The 7,438-nt window shown below is 38.2% G+C and overlaps 1 pseudogene; it reads right to left on the bottom strand.

The window, feature by feature from the left end:
* Positions 1-5,574: 5,574 nt before the first annotated feature.
* On the bottom strand, positions 5,575-6,363 carry LOC148549774 (uncharacterized; annotated as a pseudogene).
* Positions 6,364-7,438: the final 1,075 nt, after the last annotated feature.

Raw genomic sequence — 7,438 nt, 5'->3', positions numbered from 1 at the left:
CTGTGGCCAGTATCTACCTAAGCGGGTCAATTACATGGGGAATTCCTTCAGAAACCCCCTATGATATTCCTTATTCTCAAAATTTTAATCAAGGATGGAGGAATCACTCAAGCTTTGGGTGGAGAGAGCAACCTCAGAGACAGCAACCGAATTATGCCAACAACTCTCAGGGTAGTTTTTATCAGAATCTAGTCAACAACTTTCCTTTCCAGCATCTACAACCTCAGAGTATCCCTGACTTGGCATCCATGTTTGCAGAATTTGTAAAGAGCCAACAAAGCTTTATGTAGGAAACCTGAGCCTCCCTCAGAGACCTCCAGATGCAATTAAACCAAAAAGACCAACGAACACCTGAACACACCCCACCTAGCAATATGGCCCCCGAATAAAGAGAGGAATGTCAGACAATTCGATTGAGGAGTGACAAGAAATTAGTCACTCAACATCAAAAGAGTAAGGAACTGGGTGAAAAAGAGACACCGAAGCAGAAAAATACAAAGGCAGAGAGTGCTAGGAAGGGCACTGAATGCCTATCAAGGGAGTCTAAGAGGGCGCTGAACACCCAAGAAGACTCAAAGAACGCACCCTCAAGGCACCTTGACAGCCCTTTTTCGGTCACTCTTGAAACACATCCTGCATTACCCAAGGCCCCAGAGTACAAAGCCAAATTTCCATATCCTTAGCAACTTCAGAGACTGATGAATGGATTTTTGACGGTTTAGAATTCCTCAATAAAATCTCGTTGAAGGTATAGTTTCTAAACCAACAAAGAATCCTTTCATACAAAAATTTGGTTGTCACAAGTAACAAACCCCTAAAAATAATAACCGAAGTATTCAAACCTCGGGTCATCTCTCAAGAAATTGCAGGGAAGTGTACTTATAATTGGTTATGAGATTATATCTTTTTGGGGTTTTGAATAAGGAACAAGAAAAGTAAATTGCAGGAATTAAACTAATAGCTAATAAAGCTCTTGGCAAGGTATGAGAATTAGAAGTCCTATCCTAGCTATCCTTATCAATTGTGACATCAATTTTCCATTGCTCCCACTTAGTTAACCTCTAACTATGAAGGAAAGTCAAGTTGATGAATCAATTTGATTCCTCAAGTCCTAGTCAACTCCTAAGGAAAGACTAGCTTTAGAGGGATCCACATCAACTAGCAACTTTCAATTATCAATCAGCAAAGGAGTTTGATAACTCAAGAATCTCTAATTACTCAGCCAAAGCCAAGAATATAAAATCTAACTTAAAATCCTACCAAGCATTTTATCAAACACTTGGAAGGCACAACATAAAAGCATAGAAAAATAATAAGAGATAATAAAATCCAAATAACCAATTGCAAGAATCAATAACTCAAATTAAAGAAAGTGATCATAAATATGAAATACCTCAAATTGCATTAAATAGAGATATCAAATCTAATAAGAGAATTCATAAACCAAATGGCAACATAAAGTAATCAACAAAGGAAACAATTAAACTAGAATGCTAGAACAAATAAGAGTAGAAGAGAAACTAAATTGAAATAAGATAGAATTCAGAAATTAAATAGGAATAAACTAAGAATCCTAAAACCTAGAGAGAGGAGAGAGCCTCTCTCTTTAGAGAACTATATCTAAAACCTAAAATTATGTGTATGAAAGTTGTGTGAATGAATGATTGGATGATTCCCCCACTCTGCAGCCTCTAATCTGTGTTTTTCGTGCTTGAAACTGGGCCAAAAACAGCCCAGAAATCACCCCAGCGATTTCTGATACGTCCAGCACGTGGCTCTGTCACGCGTACTCGTCGCCCACGCGTACGCATCGCCCACGCATACGCGTCGCCCACGTGTACGCGTCGATTGAACTTTCGCAAGGTCACGCATACGCGTGATCCATGCGTGCGCGTCGCCTAACAGCATGGCAAATATTGCAAATTTTATATCATTTCGAAGCCCTGGATGTTAGCTTTCCAATGCAACTGAAACCGCCTCATTTGGACCTCTGTGGCTCAGGTTATGATCGATTTAGTACGAAGAGATCAGGCTTGACAGCTCAGCAATTCCTTTAATTTCTTGTATTCTTTCCACTTTTGCATGCTTCCTTTCCATCCTCTAAGCCATTCCTGCCCTATAAACCCTAAAAACACTTAACACACATATCACGGCATCGAATGGTAATAAGAGAGAATTAAAATTAGTAATTTAAGGCCAAAGAAGCATGTTTTCAATCATAGCACAGAATTAGGAAGGAAAATGTAAAACATGCAAATTATATGAATAAGTGTGAGTTTAGTGGATAAAATCCACTCAATGGAGTACAAAATGTACCACGAAATAGTGGTGCATCAAATCTCCCCACACTTAAACATTAGCATGTCCTCATGCTAAGCTCAGGAGAAGCTACAAAGCAGTGAAGAGAAATGGTAGAAATTATGAAATGCAACCTGTCTCTATAAATGCAACTACATGCAAAAATGCATTTACTTACTTGGTTAAAAGTAAACAAATTCTCCAAGACAAACATAAACTGGATTCCACTAATTCAAATCACAAAATAAAGTACAAATAAACTTGCAGAAGAAGATAGCTCATGAAAGCTGAGAACAAAGAATCGAGCGTCGAACCCTTACCGGAAGTGTATACACTCTAATTACTCAGGTGTTTAAAGTTCGACCCTCTCAATTCTCTACTAACCTTGCTTTCTAATGCTTGCTTTTTGTCTACCAATCAACACTAATTTGATGCACAAATACACATATCAAGAGGTCTTTTAAGGGTTGTAATAGGGTTAGGGTCAAGGTAGCATTGTATTTAGTCAAGTGGACTAAAATCTGAATTCTTAATTAACCTAAACTTCTCACCTAACTTAAGACAATCCATGAAATCAAAATACAAAACCTAACTATCTATTAACCATGTTTTTCACATATTCATGCACCCTAATTTGAGTACAGTACATATGCATTGCTATCACTATTTACTTTGGGGCATTTTGTCCCATTTTCCTATTTGCTCTTTTTCTTTTCTTTTTCTCCCTTTTTTTCTTTTTATTTATTATTTATTTATTTATTTATTTATTTATTTTTCTTTTGTTTTTCTCAATGCATACTATTAAGATATTAAATGCAAGAATATATGCTAAACTATTATTTTGCACATTTTCACAAGAATATACAACACCCCATTCTCAAACTAAATATTTTCAAACCCAACTTTCTCACACTTAAATTATGAACACTCTCACTAGTCTAAGCTAAAAAAGGATTTAAATTAAGGACATTATTATTTTACACTTAGAGTTAATGATGTGCTAGAGTGAAGAACAAATGGGATAAGTAGGCTCAACATTAGTTTACAAAGGATAATGAAAAGGTTAAGGCCATATGGGTATGCAAGCTCAGTGAAATAAGACCTCAATCATATAAGTGCATGCATACATCAAACAATGGAAATATAGAATTAAGCAAGACAAAGATCACAATTTTAGAGAGAACAACACACTAAAACAGAATATTGGTTGATAAAATCCAACCAATCAAATAGGCTCAAAATCTCAAAAGGCTGTGTGTTCGAGCTCTAAACCATGTTCCAAATTAAAATTCTTCAAGCAAGTTTAACAAAAATTTTAATTTAAATTAGTGAAGTGCTAAAAAAGTTTCTTGAAAAAGAAATTATTACTTCAACCAAGTAGTGGTAAAATATGCACAAAATCAAACAATCATGCAATCAAATATGCAAATGCAACAATGAACTAGCAAAGAAAATAAAACATTGGTATTGAGAAGAAAATAACTAACCCATAGAAGTCGGTATCGACCTCTCCACACTTAAAGATTGCACCGTCCTCGGTGCATGCTAAGATATGCAAGTGGATGGGTGGCTACAACTGATGCTTTTCTCCAAAGATTGTGCAGATGGACTTGTTTGTCGCCCCATTGAGAAGCTTTTCCTTTCCCTTCTTGATGGCCATCGTGAAAAAAGAGGAAAAAGAAGAAAAGTAACCCAAGAATAAAGATAGAAAATAAATAAAATATGGGTATGTTAATGCCAAAAAACGAGAGTCTCAATTACATGGTAGCTACAACATGCAAGTGAGAAAACAGTAGAAGTAAATGGCGTATCAATAGTGCAAAAATTGCAACAATAGGGAAGAGATAGTGGGTCATGAAAGACAATATGAATTCATGTCAATGCAAAAGGAATACAAGTGTCAGAAAAGATTAGTATTGACCTATAATAATATTACCCAACAATGGAAACAAGTCAAGATGCACCAAAATAATGCCTGGAAAATGCAACAGTTGAAGAAGAACATTTAACACAAATGGAAACATAATGAACTTAGAAAAGAAAATATAAACATGCACAGAGTTAAAATGCAATGAATGAAAATATGCAAATGAATTAAGTAAAAGAGAATAAGGATGAGAAGTTAAAGAAATGAAGAAGAAGGAAGTAAGAAAGGAGGAAGAAAGAAGGAGAAAGGATAGAAGAAAGGAGAAGGGAATGAAAAACGGGACTCGACGCACGCGCATGCATCACGCGTACGCGTGAATACTGAAGTAAGCCCACGCGTACGCGTGGGTGGCCAAAAATGCACATTGACGCGTGAGCATCGGTCACGCGTATGCGTGAGAACCCGCGCGGCTCTAGCACCATGGCATCACAACTCTCTGTTCAACTTCACCTTTTACGCCGATTTGGATGTCCACGCATACGCATCACTGACGCTTACGCATGGATGGGAAAAATCATAGGGGATGCGTACGCGTGAGGCACGCACACGCGTGGGGTGGCTTGTGAGCCATGCACCCCTCTCGCGCGTCTCCATCGTAAATCTTTGTTTGTTTTTTCTTTGTTGCGCAGTCACACACGACGGGTGCGCGTCGATTCCCTCTTTTTTTTTTGGAGAATAAAAGTAGATATGTAGAACTGGAAATTAAAACTGACAGAAATAAATTAAAACTAATAAAAAGAAAAGATCATACCATGGTGGGTTGTCTCCCACATAGCACTTTTAGTTATTGTCCTTAAGTTGGACATTTTGTGAGCTCCGTGTCATGGTGGCTTGTTCTTGATCTCATCTTGAAACTTCCACCAATGCTTGGACTTCCAATAAGCTTTAACACCTCCAAATAAATTCACCAAGCCTTGATGAAGTTCTCCACAAGCTTTGAGCTCCCAAAGTTGATCCTCTTGTATGCCTGGATCCCAAATCTTGTTTCTACACCTGTCTTGAAGTGGCTCATTATCGTTCCAACCGGGTGGCAAGCAATCTGAATTCTCAATGCAATACAAAACTCTTCTCTTAGACCCAACCAAATGATCACTAGTTCCACCCTTGCATCTAGCTCTTGAAGTATCAACCTTGATGAGTCTTGATTTGCAACTCCAACCACTAAACATCCTTCTCTTACGCTTAATGCCACAAAGCCTCCTAAGTTGACCATCCGTTTCAAGAATACCATACTCAAGTGGGATAGGAAGGCAAATAGAGATAAGTCTTACCCACTCAAATGAAGGAGTAGATGGCCACCTAGGTGAAGAAGTTTCCAATGATCTTGACAAAGCATGTTCAACTCCCGTCTAACCCTTCCGAAGGACTTCCACTTCCACATCATTCTCAGACTCAATCAGAGAAGAGTCTTCATATTCAAGGAGTTCATTTACGGATGTAGATTCATCACCAGGAGGACTTGATTCATGATCCTCATCACCATGGGAACTTGCTTATTGATCTATCCCATCTAAGTCTTCATAGGGAATATGCCATGGAGGTTGTGCACTAGCCTCCTTGACATCAATTTCAATCTTTTTGGAGGGATACTCTACAACTCTAGATTCCCATGGAGGTTCAGCATCTCCTAAGTCTTCAACCACTTCTTCCTCTTTAACTATGACGTTTTCCTCCACTTTTTCCAATACAAAGTCATGTTCCTCATTGTCCACTGGAGTTTCTAGTGTCTCCTTCATGCTAGGCTCTTCTATTGATTCTCCACATATAGCCATGGGAGTTTCTTGAGTGTCCAAATATTGGGAAGCTAATCGATTTACTACCTCGGTCAAGGCAGCCGTGAATTCTAGTAGTTCCTTTTTCATCTCTCTTTGCCCTTGGAGAAGAACACCAAGAGTGTCATGCATTGAAGATTGAGGTGGATATGAGGGATCATTACTTGGGGGGAAAGGTTCATGATAAGAGGGTGGTTCATCATAATAAGGATGTGGTGGTTCATCACTCTCCATCTTTTCCACTTGTTGTACAACACACTTCAATCCCTTGTTCTCAAGTTGAGATTCCTTAGCCACGAGAGCTTCGGGTGCTATTCGGCTTACCACTCGGTCCATTTGATGAAGGGTTGCATGAAATCGATCCATTGTTTCCTTGAGACGATCCCTTGATTCTTGTCCTGCTTGGATAACATGATTAGGATCATATGGCTCTTGGATTGATGGATATGGACATGGTGTATATGGCGGTGATGGTTTTTGAGAGTAATTGGGATGGAATTGGGGTGGTTCTATGTATGGTTCATATGGCTCATAGGGTGGTTGGTACGGTGGGTAAGGGTTGGAATCATATGAGGGTGTTTGGTAGTAGGGGGCTTGTGAGTATGGTGGTTCAAACCCATGTTGAGGAGGGGGTTCATAGGTATATAGTAGGGCTTGTTAGTAACTACAAGAAGGTCCACCATAGTTATTGAATTGACATGCGTCCCGGAATGGTTCTTGTTCATAGTATGTTGGTGGAGGTTGTTGATTGTCACGAATAGGTCCACCATAACCATTGCCTTGGTATGCATCATAGAATGGTTGTTGCTCATAGTACATTGGAGGGGGTTGTTGCCAAGAGGGTTGATCAAATTCTTGTGGCTCCTCCCATCTTTGATTGTTCCAACCTTGATGCATGTTCCCATTATGGTTTCCATTCCCTACAACATAATTTGAACCAAACTCGTAGCCAAAAGGATGAGAATTCATAGTATCAAGAGAAAATAAAAACACAAAAAAAAATAAGGAATAATGAAACTAAAATCCTAAAACTAGAAAAAACTAACAAAGAAACGAAAAAGCAAATTTATTCACAATATTCACATTAACCAATAATAAGGCACATATTTGCAATTTCCCGGCAACGGCGCCATTTTGATGAACAAATTTTTGACGATTTAGAATTCCTCAATAAAATCTCGTTGAAGGTATAATTTCTAAACCAACAAAGAATCCTTTCATACAAAAATTTGGTTGTCACAAGTAACAAACCCCTAAAAATAATAACCGAAGTATTCAAACCTCGGGTCGTCTCTCAAGGAATTGTAGGGAAGTGTACTTATAATTGGTTATGAGATTATATCTTTTTGGGGTTTTGAATAAGGAACAAGAAAAATAAATTGCAGGAATTAAACTAATAGCTAATAAAGCTCTTGGCAAGGTATGAGAATTAGAAGTCCTA

The sequence above is a fragment of the Arachis ipaensis genome, chromosome B8, assembly GCF_059453495.1.
Source record: "Arachis ipaensis isolate K30076 ecotype BB chromosome B8, ASM5945349v1, whole genome shotgun sequence".
Lineage (NCBI taxonomy): Eukaryota > Viridiplantae > Streptophyta > Magnoliopsida > Fabales > Fabaceae > Arachis > Arachis ipaensis.
The sequence above is the reverse complement of the archived record's forward strand: the minus strand, read 5'-3'. Positions and strand labels throughout refer to the sequence as shown.